Source organism: Macaca nemestrina, chromosome 2 (assembly GCF_043159975.1).
Source record: "Macaca nemestrina isolate mMacNem1 chromosome 2, mMacNem.hap1, whole genome shotgun sequence".
In the NCBI taxonomy this organism is placed as follows: domain Eukaryota; kingdom Metazoa; phylum Chordata; class Mammalia; order Primates; family Cercopithecidae; genus Macaca; species Macaca nemestrina.
In genome coordinates this window covers 5,741,511-5,767,089 of record NC_092126.1, presented here as the reverse complement: position 1 = coordinate 5,767,089, position 25,579 = coordinate 5,741,511, and the positions used below count along the sequence as shown (strand labels likewise).

The window sequence follows — 25,579 nt, the reverse complement described above, 5'->3', positions numbered from 1 at the left end:
ACTATTTGTTTAACTTCTCTAACATCCGTCACTTTATTCTTGCCTTCCTTCAGGCCCTGATCACGTCTTGCCTAATTACTACAACATATTTACAAAAATATTCCAACTGCCTTAAATTTGGCCTCCATACTGCCAAAATAATCACCCCAAAACTCAAGTCCCTAAAGAATGTGGCTCTTCAGAAACTTTTCATAGTATTGAAGATTAAGTCGACAATTTAAGTTTGGTACATAAAACCTACGATGATTTGCTTGTCTTATCTCTGTACTTGAACTTAGTCCGTGTCCTTGAGTCTCATTGTTTTTTTCTCTTCTTTTTTTTTTTGAGTTGGAGTCTCGCTCTGTTGTCAGGTTGGAGTTCAGTGGCACCGTCTTGGCTCACTGCAACCTCCGCCTCCCAGGTTCAAATGATGCTCCTGCCTCAGCCTCCTGAGTAGCTGGAACTAGAGGTGTGCGCCACCATGCCCAGTTAATTTTTGTATTTTTAGTAGAGACGGGTTTCACCATGTTGGCCAGGATGGTCTTGATCTCTTGACTTCGTGATATGCCTGCCTCAGCCTCCCAAAGTGCTGGAATTACAGGCGTGAGCCACCATGCGTTGCCTGAGTTGAACTGTTTTGTGTTTGTGTCTACATGTTTTTGCACATGATATTTCACTTGTTTAGACTATCCTGCTTTCTTTCTTCTTCCAGTGAGTTCATACCCACCCTTCAAAACTTGGATTCATTATCACCTCTGTCAACAAACCTTCCCTGGCTGGATTAGGTGCCGTTCTTTGGAGCTTAACTGCACATATTTCTTAGCATAGAACTTTCACGCAATAATCTCTGATTTCCAAAAAGCCAAAGTACTTATTGAAAATTTAGCCAAATAGTCATGCAAACTAATATATTATTACAACTGTAACAGCTGCACAAAAGAAGTACATGATTTTATAGTGTCTAAAGAGGTGGTAGAAGTGTTGATTTAGCCACAGAGGAATCAGGAAACACTTAGGCACTTATCACATCATAGCTTGTGTCACAATTAGTTAGGCACATGTTTATATACAGTTCCTCATCTCAAGCTTATACACACAGACACACATACACACACACACACACGTCACTTTTGTTCCCTTTCATGGCAAGTCATAAAAGTCATTCATCATGAAATATTACTATTTCTGCCTTTCCCCATATACAGATGCTACTCGAAACATAGGAAATGGTCAATAAATATCTGCTGAATTAAACTGAAAACTTTACCCAGAGTTGCAGAATTGTTATATGATTCTGTTTCTTTAGAGTTAACCATATGGTTCGACTGAAGATAAAGCCTTAATCAAATTTATTATAACCTTACATTTCAGTTACAACAAAAGCAGCATGCGTCATGCCTTCTGTCTTTCCTAAAAATCAATGACACACCTACCACATGGTTTCAAGTATGATAAAAATAAAGGAGGTCTTGAAAAAATCCAAAAGAAATGCAAACCAGGAGAAAAGGAGCCTTTGGAGCCCTTAAATTGGTGCTATGACTTGAATGTGTCCTCAACATTTCATGTGTTCGAAACTCAATCCCCAAACATATAGTGATAAAATTTGGAGGTGGGGCCTTTGGGAGGTAATTAGGATTAGATAACATCATCAGAGGGGGACCCTCACAATGGGACTGGTAGCTTTATAAGAGGAAGAGAAACCTGAGCTAGCACACATTTGCCTTCTGCTATGATATGACACAGCAAAAAGGCCCTCACCAGATGCTAGCAGCCTTCTCTGCTTCCAGGACTGTGAAAATTAAATGTATTTTTCTTTGTAAATTACACAGTCTGTGGTATTCTGTTATAACAACAGAAAATAAACTAAGATGATGACTAGTTTAGGATAAAGATCCTGAGAGACCAACAGAAAAAGACCTGGGAGAAGGGGTTCATAGTATTAGTCTGAAAGGTTGTATACTTCCAGTTTTGCCATTGTTTTCATTTCTAGTTTTATACGTTAATGAACAAATAATGAAAAATGGATCAGAATGATCTGTTTTCTATGGTCTTACGCAAGTGTATGTTGTAAGCATTCAATATGTAGATATGAAAATCACTGGAATAATCCTTCTAGGAGCCAGCACTAGGTAACCATCTGCAGCACCCTGGGCTTATGTAAATAATCCATTTAGACTGAACTGTTATTTTCATTTTTATTTTTTTATTTGTACATATTTATGGGTGTATTAGTCCATTTTCATGCTGCTGATAAAGACATATCAGAGACTGAGCAATTTAAAAAAGAAAGAGGTTTAATGGACTTATAGTTCCACATGGCTGGGGAGGCCTCACAATCATGGTGGAAGGTGAAAGGCATGTCTCACATGGCAGCAGACAAGAGTAGAGAGCTTATGCAGAGAAACTCCCCATTATATAATCATCAGATCTGGTGATTCTCATATATTAATTATATGAGAATAGCACAGGAATTATTCAACTACCTCCCACTATTCAACTACCTCCCACTGGGTCCCTCCCACAACATGTGGGAATTCAAGATGAGATTTGGGTGGGGACACAGGCAAACCATACCATTCCACCCCTGGCCCCTCCCAAATCTCATATCCTCACATTTCAAAGCCAATCAAGCCTTCCCAAGAGTCCCCCAAAGTTTTAACTCATTTCAGCATTAACTCAAACGTCCACAGTCCAAAGCCTTATCTGAGACAAGTCCCTTCTGCCTATGAGTCTGTAAAATAAAACCAAGTTTGTTACTTCCAGGATACAATGGGGGTTCAGGCAGTGGAAGAAATTGGCCCAAACAAAGGGGTACAGGCCCCATGCAAGTCCGAAATCCAGTGGAGTAGTCAAATCTCAAAGCTCCAAAATGATCTCCTTTGACTCCATGTCTCATGTCTAGGTCACAATGATGCAAGAGGTGGGTTCCCATGCTCTTGGGCAGCTCGGCACCTGTGGCTTTGCAGGGTACAGCCTCTCTCTCAGTTGCTTTCATGGGCTGGTGGTGTGTGTCTGCAGCTTTTCCAGGTACATGGTGCAACCTGTCAGTGGATCTACCATTCTAGGGTCTAGGGGATGGTGGTCCTCCCAGCTCCACTAGACAGTGCTCCAGTAGGGACCCTGTATGGGGGCTCCAACCCCACATTTCCCTTCCACACTGCCCTAGCAGAGGTTCTCTGAGAGGCCTACCCCTGCAGCAAAAGTCTGCCTGGACATCTAGGCATTTCCTTATATCCTTTGAAATCTAGGTGGTGTTTCCCAAACCCCAAATCTTGACTTCTGTGCACTGGCAGGCTCAACACCACATTGAAGCTACCAAGGCTTGAGTCTTGCACCCTCTGAAGTCATGGCCAAAGCTGTACATTGGCCCTTTCAGACTCACCTGGAGCAGCTGGGACACAGGGCACCAAGTTCCTAGGCTGCACATAGCATGGGGACCCCGGGCCCCACTCACAAAACCATGTTTTCCTCCTAGTCCTCTAGGCCTGACGTGGGAAGGGGTGCCATGAAGACCTCTGATATTCCCTGGAGACATTTTTTCCATTGTCTTGGGGAATAGTATTCAGCTATTCATTACTTATGCAAATCTATGTAGTTGGCTGGAATTTCTCCTCAGAAAATGGGATTTTCTTTTCTATCGCATTGTCAGGCTGCAAACTTTCCCAACTTTTATGCTCTCTTTCAGGTATAAAACTGAATGCCTTTGACGGCACCCAAGTCACATCTTGAATGCTTTGCTGCTTAGAAATTTCTTCTGCCAGATACCCTAAATCATCTCTCTCAAGTTCAAAGTTCCACAAACCTCTAGGGCAGAGGCAAAATGCCACCAGTCTCTTTGCTAACACATAACAAGAGTCACCTTTGCTCCAGTTCCTCACAAGTTCCCCATCTCCATCTGAGACCACCTCAGCCTGGATTTCATTGTCCATATCATGACCAGCATTTTAGTTAAAGCCATTTGACAAGTCTCTAGGGAGTTCCAAACTGTCCCACATTTTCCTGTCTTCTTTTGAGCCCTCCAAACTGTTTCAACCTCTGCCTGTTACCCAGTTCCAAAGTTACTTCCACATTTTTAGGTATCTTTTCAGCAGCACCCCACTCTACTGGTATGAATTTACTGTATTAGTCCATTTTTATGCTGCTGATAAAGACATACTGGAGACTAGGCAATTTACAAAAGAAAGAGGTTTAATGGACTTACAGTTCCACCTGGCTGGGGAGACGTCACAATCAAGGCAGAAGGTGAAAGACACATCTCACATGGTGGCAGACAAGGGAAGAGAGCTTGTGCAGGGAAACTCCCACTTATATCATCATCAGATCTTATGAGATTTATTCAGCACAGGAAACAGAACAGCACAGGAAAACCCACCCCCATAATTCAACTACCTCCCATGGGGTCTCTCCCACAACATGTGGGAATTCAAGATGAGATTTGGGTGGGGACACAGCCAAACCATATCAGTGAGGTGCATGAGAAATGTTGTTACACATATCTAATGCGTAGCAATTAAGGGAAGGTATCTAAAGTGTCCATCACCTGAGGATAATACATTTTTATCAAGTATGGTCATCCTATTCTGCTACCAACCATTACATTTATTCCTCTTATTGGATTGTATGTTTGTACCCTTAACCCACTTCTGTTCATCCTCCTCTCTCCCTCCGGTTTTTTTTTTGTTTTTTGTTTTTTGTTTTTTTTTAATTTTGACATCTACATTCTCTTTTGATCCACTTTCTGTCACTTGGTGGAGCTTAGTGTTTAGAGCTTGAGCTTTGAAATCAAACTGGACCTAGGATTACTTCTCAACTCTTACACTTATTGGGTGAGATGACTGCTCTATCTTTCAGTGGTTATCATGTGTACAATAGAGTGAGTATTCACACTTCCTTAGAATTGTTGTCAGAATTAATTGACATAGACCATCTTAATATGGTGCCTGCCAGATCATAGGTGCTTAATAAATTGTAATAATATATGGCAGAGACGTTTATTGACATTTATGACTTTTGGGAAATTCTACCAGTAATAATCCTTTTCATCCTTTCATCCTTGAAAATTTATTCAACAACAGCAATATTGCTCATTTGTTATTTGAGATTATTTTAATAATTTCTCTTCTGTAGCTATAAAATATTTAAGAATTGTCTTTGTTTGAAAGAAAAATCTAAGAAAATTGGATTTTTAGTAGACAGCTTTTGAAGGATTTTGCTTCATCAAAATTCTATAAGAAGTGAATACTAATGGGGATGGGGTTTTTTCCCAGGGTGATGAATGTATTCTGGAATTAAAGAGTGGTGATGGTTGCATAGCCTTGTACATATACTAAGAACCACTGAACTGTGCACATTAAAAGGGTAAATTTTGTGGTATCTGAATTATATTTTAATATACATATATGTATGTATTTTTTAGATAGAGTCTTGCTCTGTCGCCCAGGCTGGAGTGCAGTGGCACCATCTCCGCTCACTGCAAGCTCCGCCTCCCGCATTCACACCATTCTCCTGCCTCAGCCTCCCGAGTAGCTGGGACTATAGGCACCCGCCACCATGCCCAGCTAATTTTTTTGTATTTTAGTAGAGATAGGGTTTCACTGTGTTAGCCAGGATGGTCTCCATCTCCTGACCTAGTGATCCACCCGCCTCAGCCCCCCAAAGTCCTGGGATTACAGGCGTGAGCCACTGCACCCGGCCTTTTTTTTTTCTTTTTAGATAGAGTCTTGCTCTCTCACCCAGGCTGGAGTGCAAAAGAGTGATCTCAGCTCACTGCAACCTCCACCTCCCGGGTTTGAGCAATTCTCCTGCCTCAGCTTCCGGCATAGCTGGGATTACAGGTATGTGCCACCATGCCCACCTAATTTTTTTATTTTTAGTAGAGACAGCTTTTCACCATGTTGGCCAGGCTGGTCTCGAACTGATCTCAGGTAATCCACCTGCCTCAAAGTACTGGGATTACAGGAGTGAGACACCATACCTGGCCCTGCAGTTTAATGTTTTAAAATTATCAGAAAAATATTAGATAGCAAGATAGTTTACAGCTACACACGTTATTAGAGTGGTGATTTTTTTTTCTTTCCTGTTTTCATTTCAGTTGTCCACTCCACGTTGTAGGTATTATGATCAGTTTGGTTGTCAAACTCTTAGATGACATCATAAGAAAGACTTGAGAGCTACACATTGCTGAGTTCAAGTCCCAGCTGTGTGTTCATGGACACATTTCTTAACTTTAATCTCATTTTTCCCATTTGCAACACAAGGTTAATAATCTGCCTTGAGGTTTGTTGTGGCAAAAGGAAAAAAGAAAGAAAAGGAAATGCTTAACATAGAGGTTAGCACTTAACGGACTCCCCATTTACAGAAGATCTTTAAAAGGACTAGTACATTCTGAAAAAGAGGTTTGGATATTTTTTCTTTTTTCTTTTTTTCTGGTCAGAACCTTTTATGAAACATCCATTGGTCATCCCTATTTTTAAAATTTATAATTATTTTAAAGCAAATGAAAATACTTTCCTTAAAGGTGAAATTTAAAACTTAAAGTTATTAACAACATTTTGTGTTGTTATATTTTGAAAGGAAGGTATGTGAAGATAAAATTTGGAAAATCAACCCCCTCCTTTAAGTTTCTACCACATGCTTGATGCTGTCACTGACACCTCGAGCTGAGGAATATAAGTAGCTTTTGCTCAGGAGGTGTTAGTCTGATGGCAGCTTGTTTGGATAGTGCTTTTTGTTTGTTTGTTGTTTTTAGTCCATGGTCTTACCTAGACACTCAGCATTAGACCTACCTTCTGGATTAGCATATACTAAAATCATTCCTTTGCCATTCTTTTAGTTTTCATAAGTTCGATGAGCAAAAAGCCAACATGGAAGGTGAGAAAACAGTCTCCCTTATTATTTCATTTATATATTGAAATATATATATATTTTATATATATGGGGAAAATATTGAAAGCATATACACAAAATATATAACTGTAGTTATTTCTCAGTGACCATTTTGGTGGTGGTTGTCAATTGTGGGGAAGCTGGGAGAATAGCTGCTCAGAGCATGCATTCTGGAATTGAATTTCCTGGGCTTGACTTCTGCTCTACCACTTACTGCCATATAACTTTGTGCCATTCACTTAACCTCTCTAGTCATCAGTTTCTATTATATAAAATGTAAATAATATTACATAACAGGGTAAAGCTTAACTGAGATAATGTATGTAAAATGTAAGGTACAATGACAATAGGACCTCAAAAAAACTCAATAGATATCAACATCAATTCTTATTACTGCATTTCTATATTGTCATATTTTCTAAAAGTATTACTGAATACTTTTAAAATCAAATAAATATTGTTTTAAAAAATCAGCATCTTATCTTTATAAGTGATTTTTTTTAAATCACTTATAAAGTGATAAAAATCACTAAGAACATCAAATAGTCAGAATATGACTGTTGAGATTACAGCATCAAAAAATACTTCTATGACCTAATACATGTTCTTCATCCTTGGGCACTAGTGAGAGCTGTATAATGTTTATAAAAATTATTATTGTTCTCTGTTCTTCTGAAGTCAAATGCAGAATTTTTCTGGAAAACTATAAGCCGGGAATTAGATGGAACTTTCTGATTTTCTTTGCAAAGACTTTCAAGGATTGGAATTCCACTTCTAGGAAGTAGGTTAAGCAATTTTGCTAAGGCAGATACCAAATACTCTTCTTGAAAAATATACCAGTTCCAAGTTTTATTATATAAGCCTACATGTGCTTCCAGCCCATGTATCGGTACATTTCAACATTTATTGAATAGGGTGTCCTTTCCCCAATTTATGTTTTTGTATGCTTTCTTGAAGATCAATTAGTGGTCAGTATTTGGCCTATTTCTGGGTTCACTATTCTGTTCCATTGGTCTACATGCCTATTTTTATACCAGTACCATGCTGTTTTGGCAACTATAGTCTTGTAGTATAATTTGAAGTTGGGTAAGGTGATGCCTCCAGATTTGTTCTTTTTGCTTAGTATTTCTTTGGTGTGTGGGTTCTTTTTTGGTTCCATATGAATTTTAGGATTTTTTTTCTAGCTCTGTGAAGAACACTGATGACATTTTGATGGGGATTGTACTGAATCTGTACATTGCTTTGGACAGTATGGTCATTTTCACTATATTGATTCCTTCCATTTATGAGCATGAGCTGTCTCCAGTTGTTTATTTTTGTTTTTGTTTGAAATTTTGAATGACACTTCAAAAATTGTAAAAAATGTGCTATTATTCTTGGGGTCTCAGAAATACTTATTACAAGCTTACAGAAAGCCAAAACTAACTGACTATACAGATAGTCTAAGAAAGGAAAACGAAGATGGATACATTCCTAGAGTCAGTTTTCTAATTCCCAACCTTTTTTGGTGAATGCACTTCTATTTATATTTCAATAGTTTTGGGGGAACAGGTGGTTTTGGTTACATGGATACGTTCTTTAGTGGTGATTTCCGAGATTTTAATGCACCTGTCACTCAAGCAATGTACATTGTACCCAATATGTAATCTCATACTTATGCCTTTGCATCCTCATAGCTTAGCTCCCACTTATACATGAAAACACACAATATTTGACTTTTCATTCCTGAGTTACTTCATTTAGAATAATGGCCTCCAGCTCCATCCAAGTTGCTGCAAAAGACATTATTTCATTTCTATTTATGGCTGGGTACTATTCCATGGTGTTTATATACTATATGTTCTTTATCCACTCATTGGATGATGGGCACTCAGGTTGGTTCCATATCTTTGCAATTGCGAATTGTGCTGCTACAAATGTGTGTGCATGTGTCTTTTTCATATAATGGCTTCTTTTCCTTTGGGTAGATATCCAGTAGTGGGATTGCTGGATTGTATAGTAGTTCTACTTTTAGTTCTTAAAGAAATATCCAAACTGTTTTCCATAGGTTGTACCAATTTACATTCACACCAGCTGAGTAAATGTGTAAAAGTGTTCCCTTTTTACCACATCCATTCCAACATCTATTGTTTTTTGACTTTTAATTATGGTCATTCTTGCAGGAGTAAAGTGGTATCTCATTGTGTATTTACTTGACATTTCCCTGATAATTAGTGATGTTGAGCATTTTTTCTTGTTTGTTGTCTGTTTGTGTCTAATTTTGAGAATTGTCTATTCATGTCCTTTGCCCACTTTTGGATGGGATTATTTGTTTCTTTCTTGCTAATTTGTTTGAGTTCCTTGCAGATTCTAGATATTAGTCCTTTGTAGGGTGCATAGTTTGTGAATATTTTCTTCTCCCACTGTGTGGGAAATACATTTACTTTGATGACTATTTCTTTTGCTGTGCAGAAGATTTTTAGTTTAATTATATTACGTTTATTTATTTTTGTTTATGTTTTATTTGCTTTTGAGGTCTTAGTCATAAATTATTTGCCTAAGCCAATGTCTAGAAGAGTTTTTCCAATGTTATCTTCTATAATTTTTATGGTTTCAGGTCATATATTTAAGTCTTTGATCCATCTTGAGTTAATTTTTGTGTAAGGGGAAAGATAAAGATCCAGTTTCATTCTTCTACATGTAGCTTGCTAGTTTTCCCAGCAACATTTATTTAATAGGGTGTCTTTTCCCCAATTTATGTTTTTGTATGCTTTGTTGAAGATCAATTAGCTGTAAGTATTTGGCTTTATTTCTGGGTTCTCTATTCTGTTCCATTGGTCTACATGCCTGTTTTTACACTAGTACCATGCCGTTTTGGTAACTATAGTCTTGTAGTATAATTTGAAGTTGGGTAAGGTGATGCCTCCAGATTTGTTCTTTTTGCTTAGTATTGCTTTGACTGTGTGGGCTCTTTTTTGGTTCCATATGAATTTTAGGACTTTTTTACTATTTCTGTGAAGAATGCTGATGACATTTCGATGGGGATTGAACTAAATCTGTAGATTGCTTTGAGCAGTATGGTCATTTTCACTATATTGATTCTTCTCATTTATGAGCATGGGTTGTCTTTCCATTTCTTTGTGTCGTCTATGATTTCTTTCAGCATTGTTTTGTAGTTTCCTTGTAGAGATCTTTCACCTCCTTAAGTATATTACTAAGTATTTTTTAATTTTATTTTTTGTAGCTGTTTCAAAAGCAATTGAGTTCTTGATTTGATTCTCAACTTGGTCGTTGTTGGTGTATAGCAGTTCTACTATTTGTGAACATTGATTTTGTACCAAACTTCTGATGCTTGTTTTTAAAGGCAGAGTTTAAAAACTCACTATGAGTGACACACATACACTGTATATACAACAATGACAATAACATTTTAAATTTCTCAATTAATTTTCTTAACCAAATCAGAAACAAATTTTCTGGAATTTGCCTTCAGGTATTTTTAGCAAGGAAAATGACCAAATATGAAATAAATTACTATTTCTTATGGTTTTTGCTTGTTTATTTTTTCTTCTATGAAACAATTCTTGTATTTTTAATGCACAGTCATTTGGGGACATCAAACTCTGACCATATTTATGTGGCATGACACTTAGCAAGCTGCAGACATTATCTGAAATTGTTTTCTCTAACCTTGTTTCTCCTACACACCATCACAAGTAAACAAATGATGGATATAAATATCTATTTTCAAAAGGCATTTCATCTGACACCATCTTACTCAGAGTTTTTGTAATTGCATGGAGAAAAACTTTAAAATAGCGTGTGCTCAGGGACTCAAACCAATTTTGATTAAAAATGGTTGAATATTTCACTTCTTCTTCAAAATTATATTTTGAAGTATATGGTTCCTTGTAGCCTAAAGTCAAATTACCACAATCTGTAACTTGGTGTGTTTAAGAACTGGCACAATCTTCACCTAGCTTTCTGGACATAGTTTATACAATATCACTTCCCCCATAATTACTTCAAGTCTACAATCCCTTACCAGAAACAGCTGGGGCTGAGTGTGTTTTGTAATTCAAGTTTTTGGGGGAACAAGGTGGTATTTTTTTTAAAGTAATACAGTTAATGTATAAAATACTAGCAAAAGCCATATATGTTGGGGCTGCACCTATAATGAAATATGTTGATATTTCTGCAGTAAAATCTATAAATATTCTCATAAGTGGGATAAATAAAGACTATAAATGGCCTCCTGTCAATTCAGGTCAGTCTGTACCTTAAGGAAAAACAACAACACACACAATGGTTTTCAGAGCTTCTTGAATTTAGAAATCAAAGACAGTAAAATGCAAGCCTGCACTTGCTTTACTTGGACATAGACTTTGGAACTTTTAGCCTTTGTTCATCTTCTTTCCTTAGCCAAAAATGTCCTTTGTATCATCTCTTCTAGTTTATTAAAGTTTTTCATGGGCCAGTCCAAACGTCAACTCTTCCACAAAGCCTGAAGTCAGAAGCACCCCAATTTCCTCTGTTGTCTGCATGCCTATCTTTCTTCATAGGCTAGAAAGTCCATAGGGAATAGTTCTGTGACTGATTTGCATTACATACTGTGATTCCTGGCAATGCATTTTTCCTCAAAATAATATAAAAATTGGATGAAGCAAGACTGCTTGAAAACATAAATGTTGACAAAACAAACCCAAAGCATTCAGTGTCCTATCTATTCCTATTTTATAACTGTGAATTTTTATAAGATGACTTTTTTTTTCATATCAGATGGGTAATGTGCTGATGTCTTGACAAGGTTCAAGGGTGGCATATCTCACACATGCACGTGAACACCCAATCATCATGCTTATGAACTACAAAAGGATCAGGTTTGGTTTGTTTAAAAAACTAATTTTACTCAGAATCTATTTTTTCTGGTCAAATATTTTCTAGTGATTCTAAGAAAAAACTATAAGCAGTATAGTTGCTAGCTTTCTGTTACAGTTCAACACACTGAGTAAACTTCAAAGAAGCCGGGTTTAGGTTACTGTAGTGCTCAGGAAATGTGAGTTTTTAAAAAATTAACTTACTCATATATTACACTTCTGATTTTTTCTAATCATTTAATCATATTTCTATTGCTTCCGGAAGCAAAATCAGATTGTAAGTTCCTTATTTTTATTTTTATTTTTTTAGATGGAGTCTTACTCTGTCACCCAGGATGGAGTACAGTGGTGTGATTTTACCTCACTGCAACCTCTGCCTCCTGGGTTCAAGCGATTCTCGTGTCTCAGCCTCCCACGTAGCTGGGACTACAAGTGCATGCCACCACACCTGACTAATTTTTGTATTTTTGGAAAAGATGGGGTTTTGTGATGTTGGCCAGACTGATACTGAACCCCTGACCTCAACAGATCTCCCCGCCTTGGCCTGCCAAAGTGCTGGGATCACAGGCATGAGCCACCATGTTCTTTAGTCTATTAAAAATGTATCTTTTTATTTGAAGTTCTTTGCAGTGCTCTTTGTAGACAATTAAGAGTGGCTGATAATTCATATATAACTAAATAATACTAATTTTGAATAAAATCATTTTTTAATCTTATGTTTATTTTAATTAGGAATTTATCTCATCTGTTCTTACAATTTGGGACATACACCTTGACTAAGACTACAAAATGAATCTAACCAAATGGGGAAAATATTTCTTAGGCAAGAAAATAAAAGTATACAATTGAAAAGTTATACATTTCAACTGACAGCTGTTATATAATATTGAGGGAATCACTGTGCTCACGTAGTCTTACCATACAGTGCATTGGCCCAAGTTTTATTGTTGTTGATTTTTATGCCAACAACAAAAATGTGAATGTTCTACAAGTGGAAACTGCCCAAAGAGAGGAATATTGACCGTGGAATGAGAGGACTAGAATAGAGGATGAGGGCTACATTTACATTAGAAAATCTTCTGTATTCCCCTTAACAGTCAATTCAACAAAACTTTTTTTCAAACAGTGAAGGACAGCCAACTCCCCCTTTAAGAGCCCAGGCATCATTTTAGAATATTACCCAGAGTAGACTATTTTGATTCTGATGCAGATTCTCTGTGAGTTACACATTGATACTAGGAGACTTACATGCTTTTAGTGTAGATCAGTGGCCCTCAAAGTAGGTGGATGTGAAGCAAGTGTTCTAGAGCTCATTTATTCAATAACCCCAAACATCTGCCACATAGATACAAACCTGAAAGAAGATGCAAAGAAGGGACAAAAGAAAGACATCTAACCACCCACAAATGCTGTCATAAAATTGCAGCAATAAATTTTACATAGCTTGTAGGGTTTCATTGTGTCCTAACACAATATGTATTTACATTTTTAAAAATTCTATTTACCTTTTTACATACTACTCTACACGGCTATTTCACCACACTCAACAGTCTAGAACTACAACCCACACACCAAATCCAGCAAACGCCTGTTTTTGAAAATAAAGTTCCATTGGAACACAGCCATAACCATTTGTTTCTGTGTTGTCTATGACTGTTTCAGGCTACAACCTCAGAGTCGAGTGATTGTGACAAAGGCTGTACGGTCCATAAAGCCTAAAATATTTACTATCTGGCTCTTAGGAGAAAAGGACTGCTAACCTCTTACCAAGAAGCAAAAGTTGAAATAGACAGATTTAAAAACATACGGTGAGAAATAACTATTTTATGGCAAAAAAGTAAGCAAACAACAAACCAACAAATATCATGCCCTCCAAAGTCACAATACATGGTGCCATCATGTGTGAAGACAAATAACACCAGACAGCCTAACAAGTTGTTAACAAGTCTCCGAAAGTGTATTTTACAGGGCAATACAATTGTTAAAATTAATAATAATGATCCTGAGACATCAACAAAAATTGTAAAATTTGTTGAGAATTTTCTAAGACATTTGAAAAAATATATAAAAAATAAGATTTTTGCTTTTGATATTTTGTTTTTTCAACTTTTAGTTTTTATGGGGTACATAAGATATTTTGATACAGGCATATAATGCATAATTATCACATCAGGGTAAATGGGGCATTCATCACCTCAGGCATTTATCCTTTCTTTTTGTTACAAGTAATCCAATTATACTTTTAGTTAACTTTAAATATATAATAAATTATTGTTAACTTTAGTCTCCCCGTTCTGCTGTCAAATACTAGATCTTATTCATTCTTTCCAACTACATTTTTGTACCCATAAACTATCCTCACTCCCTGCCACTACCCTTCCCATCTTCTGGTAACCATCATTCTACTGTCTATCCCCATGAGTTCAATTGTTTTAACTTTTAGCTCTCACAAATCAGTGAGAACATATGAAGTTTATCTTTCTGTGCCTGGCTTATTTTACTTAATGACCTCCTTATTTTTACTTATTTTACATAATGACCTCCAGTCCTATTCATGTTGTTGTAAATGACAGAATCTCATTCCTTTTTTATGGGTGAATAGTTTATATGTACTACATTCTCTTCATCCATTTGTCTGTTGGTGGACATTTCAGTTGCTTCAAAATCTTGGCTATTCAGAATAGTGTTACCATAACATGAGAGTGTAGAAATCTCTTTGATATACTGATTTCTTTTCTTTTGGGTATATACCTAGTAATGGGATTGTGGGATCATATAGTAGCCATATTTTTAGTTTTTTGAAGAACCTCCAAACGATTTTCCATAGTGGTTGTACTAATTTACATTCCCACCAAGAGTGTACAAGGGTTCCCTTTTCTCCACATGCTGGCCAGTGTTCGTGATTTCCTGTATTTTGAATAAAAACCATTTTAACTGAGGTGAGGTGACATATTGTTAGCTTTTATTTGCATTTGTCTGACAATCAGTGATGTTGAGCACATTTTTATATACCACTTTGCGTGTCTTCTTTTGAGAAATGTCTATTCAGATCTTCATGTATTTTTTAGTGAGATTAATAGATTTTTTCCCTATAGAGTTGTCTGAACTTCTTATATATTCTGGTTATTGATTCCTTGTCAGATGGATAGTTTGCAAATATTTTCCCCCATTCTGTGGGTTGTCTCTTCACTTTGTTGATTGTATCCTTCACTTCGCAGAAGGTTTTTAACTTGATGTGATCCCATTTGTCTGCTTTTGCTCCGGTTGCCTGTGTTTGTGGGGTATTACTCAAGAAATCTTTGCCAAGAATAATGTCCCGGAGTGTTTTCCCCAAGTTTTATTTTATTAGTTTCATAATGTAAGGTCTTAGATTTAAGCCTTTAATCCCCCCCAACACACCTTTTATTTTTTGAGACGGAGTTTCACTCTTGTTCCCCAGGCTGGAGTACAAAGGCGCAATCTTGGCTCACTGCAACCTCCGCCTCCCAGGTTCAAGTGATTCCCCTGCCTCAGCCTCCTGAGTAGCTGAGATTAAAGGTGCGTGCCACCATGTGCGGCTAATTTTTTGTATTTTTAGTAGAGATGGGGTTTCACCATGTTTGCCAGGCTGGTCTCAAACTCCTGACCTCAGGTGATCTGCCCGCCTCAGCCTCCCAAAGTGCTGGGATTACAGGTGTGAGCCACCACGCCAGGCCTTTAATCCATTTTTATTTGATTTTTGTATATGGTTAGCTAGAGATAGGGAGTCTAGTTTCATTCTGCTGCATACGGATATCCAGTTTTCTTAGCACAATTTATTGAAGAGATTGTCCTTTCCCCAATGTATGTCCTTGGCATCTTTGTTAAAAATGAGTTAACTGTAGACATGGATTTACTTCTGAGTTCTTCATTCTGTTCCATTGGTCTATTTGTTGAATTTTATCAAATAATTTTTCAGCATCAATTGAAATGATCATTTTTTTTTGTATTTTGTTCTGTTGATATAATGCATCACATTGATTGATTTGTGTATGCTGAACCATCCTTGTATTTCTGGAATAAATCCCAGTTGGTCATGATGAATGATCTTTTTAATGAGTTGTTGAATCCAATTCAGTTTGCTAGTATTTTGTTGAGGATTTTTGCATCAATGTCCAACAGGGATATTGGCCTATAGTTTTCTTTTCTTTTTGAGGTGTCTTTGTCTGGTTTTGGTATCACGGTAATACTGGCCTCATAAGTTTGGAAGTATTCCCTACTGCCCTATTTTTCTGAATAGTTTTAGTAGGGTTGATATTAGTTCTTCTTTAAATGTTTGGTAAAATTCACCATTGAAGCCATCAGGTTCCAGGCTTTTCTTTGCTGGGTGACTTTTTATTACTGCTTTGATCTGGTCACTTGTCATTTGTCTGTTCCTGTTCTGGATTTTTTCATGGTTCAATCTTGGTGGATTGTATGTATGTGTCTAGGAATGTATGCATTTCTTCTAGAATTTCCAATTTGTTGGCATAGAGTTGCTCATAGTAGCCTCTGATGATCCTTTGGATTTCTGCAGTATCAGTTGTAAAGTCTTCATTTTCACCTCTAATTTTGTTTTTGGGGGGCCTTCTCTCTTTTCTTTCTTAGTTAGTCTGGCCAAAGTTTTCTCAATTTTGTTTATCTTTTCTAAAAACCACTATTTTGTTTCATTGCTTTTTGTATTGTTTTCTTAATTTCACATTCACTTATTTCTACTATGAACTTTATTATTTTTCTCTACTAATTTTGGGTTTGTTCTATTCTTGCTTTTCTAATTCTTTAAGAAGCACAATTAGGTAGTTTATTTGAAGTTTTCTAATTTTTGACATAGGTGATTATAGCTATAAGCTTTTCTCTTAGTACTGCTTTAGCTGTATCTCATTGGTTTCAGTATGTTGTGTCTCCATTATCATTTCTTTCAAGATTTTTTTCAATTTCCTTTTTCATTTCTTCTTTGACCCATTGGTCATTAAGGAACATACTGTCTAATTTCCTTATGATTGTATAGTTTTCAAATTTCCTCTTGTTAATGATTTCTAGTTTTATTCCATTTTAGTCACAGAAGATACATGATATAACTTCCAATTTTTTGAATGTTTTAAGACTTGTTTTGTGGCCTCACATATGGTATATCCTTGAGAATGATCCATGTACTGAGGAGAATATGTATTCTGCAGTCACTGGATAAAATGTTCTGTAAATATACATTAGGTTCATTTGGTGTATTGTGCAGATTAAACCAGATGTTTCCTTGCTAATTTTCTGTCAGGATGATGTGTCAATGCTGAAAGTGCGGTTTTTAAGCCTCCATCTGTTATTGAGTTGGAGTCTATCTTTCTCTTTAGCTCTAATAATATTTCCTTTATATATCTGGGTGCTCCAGTATTGGGTACACATGTATTTATAGTTGTTATATCATTTTGCTGAATTGATTTCTTTATCATTATGTAATGACCTTCTTTGATTCTTTGTATAGTTTTTGTCTTGAAATCTACTTTGTCTAATGTAAGTATAGCTATTGCTGGTTTTTTTTGGTTTCTACTTGCATGCAATATATTTTTCCATCCCTTTATTTTCAGTTTATGTGTGTCTTTATAGGAAAAGTGCAACTCATCATTGGGTCTTGTTTTTTTAATCCATTCAGCTACTCTGTGTGTTTTGATTGAAGGGTTTAGTCCATTTATATTCAATGTTGTTATTGATAAGTAAGGACTTACCCCTGCCATTTTGTTACTTGTTTTCTGGTTGTTTGTGGTCTTCTCTTCCTTCTTTCCTTTTTTCCTGTCTTCCTTTTAGCAAAGGTGATTTTCTCTGACGATATGTTTTAAGGTTTTAAGTTCTTGATTTTTATTGTGTTTGTTGTGTATTTTCTGATTGAAGTTACCATAAAACATGCAAATAATATCTTATAATCCATTATTTAAAATTAATGACAAATTAACACTTATTGCATAAACAAAGAGAAAACTAATTAAAAGTTTAATTTTAATTGTGTCTCCCCACTTTTTAACTTTTTGCTATTTCTATTTATATCTTATTACACTATCTATATCTTGAAAAGTTGTTGTAGTTTATTTTTTATTGGTTCATCTTTAGTCATTCTACTTAAGATGTGAGTAGTTTACACATCACAATTATGGTGTTAAAATGTAGTGTGTTTTTCTGTACACTATTACCAATGAGTTTCGCACCTTTAGATGATTTCTTTTTGCTCGTTTACAAACTTTTCTTTCAGACTGAAGAACTCGCTTACATTTCTTGGAGGACATGTCTGATGTCAATAAAACCCCTTAGTTTTATTTGTCTGGGAAAAAATATTTATTTATCCTTCATGTTTGAAGGAGAATTTCACTGAATCTACTATTTTAGGTTACAAGTTTTTCTCCTTCAGCACATTAAGTATGTCATGCCATTTTCTCCGGATCTGTCAGGTTTTCACTGAGAAGTCTGCTGCCAGATATATTGAAGCTAAATTGTATGTTATTCATTTCTTTTCTCTTGCCACTTTTAGGATCCTTTCTTTATCTTTGACCTTGGGGGCTTAGCCTCCCAAGTAGCTGGGACTATAGATGCACATCACCATGCCGGCCTTTTTTTAAAATTTTTGTATTTTTAGTGGAGACGGGGTTTCACCATGTTGGCCAGGCTGGTCTTGAACTCATGATCTCAAATGATCCGCCCGCCTCGGCATCCCAAAGTGCTGGGATTACAGGTGTGAGCCACCATGCCTGGCCATTCTTTTTTCTTCTTCTTTTTTTCTGTCTCCCCTCCCTGTCTATTTTAAAATAGCCTGCCTTCAAGCCCACTAATTACCTCTTCCACTTGTTTGATTCTGCTGGTAAGAGACTCTGATGCATTCTTCAGTATTTCAATTGCATTTTTCAACTCCAGAATTTCTGCATAATTCTTTTTTAATTATTTGAATTCCTTTGTGAAGTTTATTTGATGGCATTCTGAAATCCTTCTCTGTGCTATCTTGAATTTCATTGCGCATCCACAAAACAGTTATTTTGAATTCTCCGAATGAAAGATCACATATCTCTGTCTCTCTAGGATTAATTGTTGCTCCCTTATTTAGTTCATTTGGTGAGGTCATATTTTCCTGGATAATCTTGACGCTTGTGGATGTCTGTCAGTGTCTGGGCATTGAAGAGTTGGGCGTTTATTGTAGTCTTCACAGTCTGTTTTTGTTTTTGTTTCTTTTTCACCTGTCCTTCTTGGGAAGGCTTTCCAAGCATTCAAAGGCACTTGGGTGTTGTGATCTAAGTTTCTGGTCACTGTGATCTAAGTTTCTGGTCACTTAGGAAGCACCCCAAGCCCAGTAACAATATGGTTTTTACAGACTTATAGAGATACCTCTTTGGTGGTCTTGGATTAGATCTGGAAGTATTGTCTGGATTACCAAGAAAAGACTCTTGTTCTCTTTCCTTACTTTCTCCCAAACAGCTCAGCCCTGTGCTGAGCTAACTAGGCTAGAAGAAAAGTGACACGAGTACTCCTGTTGTCACCACTATTTGGACTGTGCTGGGTCAGACCTGAAGCTAGCATGGTACTGGGTCTCACCCAAGCCCTGTAGTTACCACTGCCTGACTATCACCTAGGCTCACCCAAAGCCCTAGGGCTCTACAGTCATCAGGTGACAAAGCCACCTGGCTTTTGTCCTTCCATTCAGAATGGTGAGTTTGCTCCAGCACCAGTCAGGTCCAGCGATGTTGTTCAGAAGCCAGTCCCTTAAGTCAGAAACCTTAGGATTCTACCTGGTGCTCTGTTCTACTGTGGCTGAGCTGGCACCCAAGCCACAAGACTAAGTCCTACACACTACTCCCTCCCTTTTCTACAAGCACAGAGTTTCTCCCTGTGGCCACCCTTGCCCCAGGCCCATGGCAAGTACTGCCTGGGTACCACTGATGTTCTCTCAAAGCCCAAGGGCTCTTCAGTCAGCTTGTTGGTGAATGCTGCCAAGCCTGGGACTCTCTCTTCAGGACAATGGGATCCCCTTTGGTTCAGGGCTAGGTTCAGAAATGCCATTCAAGAACCAAGGCCCAGAATGGGGACTCCAAGACTCTGCTTAGTGCTCTACCCCATTGTGGCTGAGCTGCTACCTAAGCTAAGGAACAAAGCCCCCTTTACTCTTCCCTCCCCTTGTCTCAAGCAGAAGGAGTCTCTCCCTATAGCCATCACAGCTGGGAACGTGCTGGGTCTCACCTGAAGCCAGCACATCTCTGAGTCTCAGCGAAGGCCCACAGCGAGTACTGCCTGGCTACCACTGCTGAATGTTCAAGGTCCAAGGGCTCTTTTGTCAGCAGATGATGAATCCTGCCAGGACTGGGTTCTCCCCTTCAAGACAGTGGATTCCCTTTTGGCCCAGGGTGTGTCTAGAAATGTCATCCTGGAATTAAGGTCTGGGATGGCGCCCTCAGGACTCTGCCTAGTGCCCTACCTTACTGTGGCTAAACTGGTTCCAAGTTGCAAGTAAATTCCTCTTTACTCTTCCGTATCCTCTCCTAAGGTAGAGGGAAGAAGTATCTCCCAGAGCTGCAAGCTACACTGCCTGGGGTTGGGGAATGGATAGTGCAAACACTCCCTTTGTTGTTCAAGCTGATGTCTCACTAGGTCACGTGCCCCCCAGGTTCACTGGTTCTGAGCAATTCCCCTTTGCTAGGGATGGTCTAATTGCTCCCTCCATTAGCTTTGGCTGAGTTCTGCCTAGTGTTGCTGTTTGCTGTGACAGGACAACACTGAGTTCCAATGCAAAGTCCCACAATCACTATGCTCTCCTTCTCCCAAGCACACAGATTTTTTTTCTCCATGCCACACAACTGCTGCTGGGGGGATGGGGACAGGTACTGTTGGCAGTTCAAGGCTCTCTTTTCCATCCTCTTCGGTGCCTCTTTCAGCAATATGAAATTAAAACCAGGTACTGTGATTCCTCATCTGATTTTTAGTTCTAATGAAGGTGCTTTTTTTATGTGGATAGTTGTTCAATTTGTTATTCTTGCTGGGAGGGCAGTCAGTGAAGGCTTCTATTTGGCCATCTTGCTCTGCCTTCCTCTCTATATTTTAATTTTTAGAAGGAGTAAGTTTCGATATCTGGACAGTGGACTCATGTAAATTATCTCATCCTTCTGAGAATTTTACTACAAATTTATTTTATCTCAGTATTAAAAGTATCCAAAAGAGCTATTTAACAAATATCAAAACATATAGATTTCTCTCTACAACACTTAAAATTTTACAATTTTTTTTGAACAGAAGTAGGGTCTGATTTCACACTTATTTTATTATTTTAAAGTATTAATAGTGAAGCAGTATACTGTAGGTTTTAAGAGAGCTGATTCTGGATCTAGACTTTTTAGACTTTCACCCCAGGTCTATCCCACACAAGTTGTATAATCTTGGGCACACAATCAGGGTACAGTTGTGAGTATAGCAGACCTTGGTATTTCCATTCAGTTTGTAAGTCAGTAGGTCTGTCTAAGAGCGGACATCTATTTCAGGGCAGTCGCCACAAATACTTTGTCTGGACTTTGACTTTTCCTCTTCCTGGAAGAGGAGGTGGAGGAGAAGTCAGGTGAGATAGCTTAAGGAGAACTTGAATAATCAGTAAGCTGGTACAAAGACTTACGCACAATCAACTGAGCCACGTCCAAGGGAAGCGAGCCCCACAATGACCGGAAACACCTATGAGAAGCAGCACTCTCTAGCATAGCATGATAGGGGATTTCTGTGCCAACTACAACTGCCTGGGGAATCAAATATTACAGGATATTCCCTCATGTAGGTACAAACCGAACACTTGCACTCTGGCCCCCACAACTACTTGTGTATGAGCTCTAATTATCAAGACAATTGTACCAATTTGTCATTACCAACATATATTCCCTGGCACTGAATTCCAGAGACATTTACCATGTGCATCCACATGATAAATTTTATCACAGAGGACAGTGAGCATCACAAATAACAATCTTCAGCAGTGAATAGTGATGTTTCAACGACCCCTGAAAAAGCTTCCCTCCACAACCACTGATCTTTCTCTCCCACAGAAAATCCTTCACAAGTATGTGCAGAGCTTTTGTGAAATGTTTACCTTTCAGCAAAACTGTGAATTCTGTCCCACAGCTATAGCTACTTTCAACTGGCCCCTATCCCGAGGAGAGTGACACATGGTAAACAGGACGAAACTCTAGGTGCTAAAAAAGTAGCTTCCAGAAGAAAGCAAAATTGTCCACATAATAACCAGAGGGTTCTTTTATGGGTAAAATATTATCATTCTTCAGCGTGGTAGATGCTGGTACTTTAAGGAGACAATTCTCAACTCAATATTTAAAAATATTCTCTTCCTCAAATCCATCCACAGTTGGAATTACCCGTCTCTACTCATAGTGAGCTTCTTTTCACTTTTAGAGGACATTCGAGCTTTGGGCAAAGGACGTTGAACCACTTGGCTACACTCTCTAAGACAAATTAGATCTCAGAGATTTTGAAAAAAAAAAAGTGGTCCAATCTGATTGATTAAAGGCATAAGGATCTCTGTGCTCTGAATGGATTCCACCCAAATACACTAAGTAAGAAGTCGTAACTTCTCCATCTCTGAATGGAATGTAATTAGCTAGCTGTGATTATTGCCTTAGAAAAGACCTAGTAAATGAGGGACAGAGTGGTGTAGTGGAAAAGAACATAACTTTTGAGCCTGGACAACTTTGACTCAAATGCTGGTTCTGTCATTTATTAGCTGTGTCATCTTAGACAATTTACATGACCTCTCTGAGTCTCAGTTTTTTCCTCTAAATATAGATAAGAATGCCTCATTATACAGTATTGTAAGGAGTCTATGAGATGTTATACACAAAGTGACTACTGCACTGCTGGGCTTACAATAGGAACTAAAATTAAACCTATCATCACTAATACTTTAGGTGTAAACCACAGTGATCCTAGCTTTTCAGGATCATCTATGGAAAAATCAATTTTATATATATATATATATATATATATATATTTATATATATATATATACACACACACATATATTACACATATTCATAAATTAAGGAGAAATTTAAAATATGCAGCAAATTTTAGAATTTATAACATGTTTGTCATGAGAAATTGATACTTTTCAAAAAAAAAAAACAAGGATATTTTGACAGATAAAGAATACACCAAAACCACAACTGGAGAATAAGGGTTTAATTGTAGTTCCCTGGTTCCCTCCTTCCTGATAGAATGTAAGCTTTAGGAGGGCAGGTACTTTATCTGATTCACCAATGTATTCTAGAGACCAGAACTATTTCTGTCACATAGTCTCTACTCAATAGACTTTTGTTGACAAATGAGTGAATAAAAGAGTGGCCACTCAATACCCTAATAACCATGACTATTTACAAAATAGTAGGGTGGGCTGGGTGGGGTGGCTTACGCCTATAATTCCCAACACTTTGGGAGGCTGAAGTGGGCAGACCCCTTGAGCCCAGCAGTTTGAGACAAGCCTGTGCAACACAGCAAAACCCCATCTCTACTAAAAATACAAAAATTAGCCTGGCATGGTGGCACACGCCTGTAGTCCTAGCTACTTCAGAGGCTGAGGTGGGAGGATCACTTGAGCCCAGGAGGTTGAGGCTGCAGTGAGCTGAGATTGTACCACTGCACTCCAGCCTGGGCAACGGAGGGAGACCCTGTCTCAAAAAGCAAGAGTGTGGCAAGACAAACCAGATTCTAGTTGAGCCTCCACAAATATTCCTTAGACCTACCCAACTCTATCTGTACTAATTTCACATATCAAAAGAAACCTTGCGATGACTCTTTGGCTTTTTACAAGCCATGTGTGGAATCCTTTATAGAAAAGAGAGTGACAATTTCCACAGGTAGTAGAGCAGGTGATGTCTCCCTCCCAGTGCAAATGTATCCATCGGCATCTGACTTATTAATTAAATGATTTGTTATGAGTAGTCTTTATGAATTAGTCTTTTTGAGTCTGATCACAATAAAGTAATCCATAATCAAACTGTACGTAGTTCTCAACTCACTCATGTTCACTGTTTTCTTTATAGAATCTCTGCTTCTGCCATAAACTCTGCCAATGTCTCTCTTTCATCACTTCAGTGATGCCAAGTTATTTCAGGAAGGTTGTCTCTAATAAATGATTATTGTACTTTATAACAGGTTATTATCTTTACAATGGTATATTGTTGTGGACAAATCTCAATATTTATACAAATTATAGCTTATGTTGCAGTTAAATTGGCCACGTATAAATGATACTGGATTCTAAACAGCTTGCTGAATTCACAACTGAATCCAAAACCAATAGGAAGCGTTCTCCAAACTGTTCTTAAACATACCTGCTCTAGGTAAATAAGGCTAGAACTTAACCAATGAAACTAGTATCATTTCTCATCACAGCACTGGCCAGGGTTGCCTTCAGTCACTGCAATAAAAATTATCATTTTCTTCCCTATAGCTTCTGTCACTATTTTTTCTATAGCTTCTATTATCATTTTCTTCAACATGTGCTAGGGGACAATACTCTCTTCCCTTAAAAATGCTTCCCAAGTATTAGCTAGAAAATTTACTGGAGGCCTCTGTACATTCAGAATGTAGATGACTAGAACCAGAAATGAAGTCAAAAAATGAAACCAAGATTTTAAAATCTTTCCAACTACTACAGGATTTGAAAATGCCTTTCTTAGCATACTTCAAAGTGAGTACATTTCTTCTAAGTGAGTAACTACTTCTATGTGAGTAAATTTGAATAACATCCAAAGATACACATTTCCTGTTTTTTAAGTGTCAGGGTATGCTAAGGGAGAGAAGAAGGATTTTTGGTGTCTAATGCATAGAGAGACTTTAGAGCTGTTACCAGTTGGATTGGTGACAACATAACATTAAGCAACTTAAAGGCCTTCATTCCCAAAGCATTGATACACATGCTTAAAAATATAAAACATGAATAGGAAATATTTCTTAAGTTTCAAATTCAATATTAGAATTCATATAAATTTCAGATATTACACAGTCCAATGCCTTCATTGTACAAATGGAAAAAACTGAGGCATAGGGAAATGAATCACTCAGAAACATTAACAACATAATTACTCAACTTGGAGCAGACTTCAAGCCTTTTCACTTCTAAATCCCTTTCCAGAGGATTTTGCTAGATTTATTCTTATCAACTGTGTGGCTATCACCTGTACTTTCAGTGACACTACAATGGCTCATCTACCATGCATAAGATGGGGTTAACTAATTCATCAAGGTATGTATTAGCCAGATTCTGAACATTATTATTAATTCTGATGATAGTTTTCTCTAATAATGTCACCATTGTGTTCCAGAGCAGACAGATTGAAAGACAATCATGTATTTACCCAGTTGTAGTGTTATATCCCTTCTAACACACTTACTGATATTTTTATTCATCTCACCAATAACAACACACAGCATTAAAAAAAAAAAACCTGGCCACATTAACCTAAAAAATGGAAAGGAAAGCTGATTCCATAACTAATCTACAGTGTGTTCCTGTGGCAATAATTCATTACAATATAACCCTGTCTATATTGTATATAACCTGAAAAAATACTTCATTTGTGTTGCTTCCATCAAAAAAGTCTTTCATAGATCTCTACATCACTTCTCTACTATAAACCACTGCTACATTTCTTAATAGGCATTAAAGTGGATGTGATAGTTTATGCTTCCTAAACCATACCAGCCAAGCTAATTACACTAACAGTTGCTCAGGCTAAGAAATCTGGATTTCTAAAAATCCTATCAAAGGTAGTGAAAAATTTTAACTCCTAGTATGCTGTAATCAAATATGTGATTCAGGAGGATTACTCTGGTACTAGTATGGAGAT

General features: G+C 37.4%; 1 protein-coding gene and 1 non-coding gene across 3 annotated transcripts in view; both read right to left on the bottom strand.

Annotated features, from left to right (window-relative positions):
* Positions 1–25,579, bottom strand: part of LOC105470844 (fibroblast growth factor 12) — a 583,980-nt gene that overhangs the window by 383,470 nt on the left and 174,931 nt on the right. The gene's annotated exons all lie outside the window — the stretch shown is intronic.
* On the bottom strand, positions 11,617–11,720 carry LOC112424802 (small nucleolar RNA U13). Its single transcript, XR_003015739.1, has one exon. It is a non-coding gene; the product is annotated as a small nucleolar RNA U13 (small nucleolar RNA).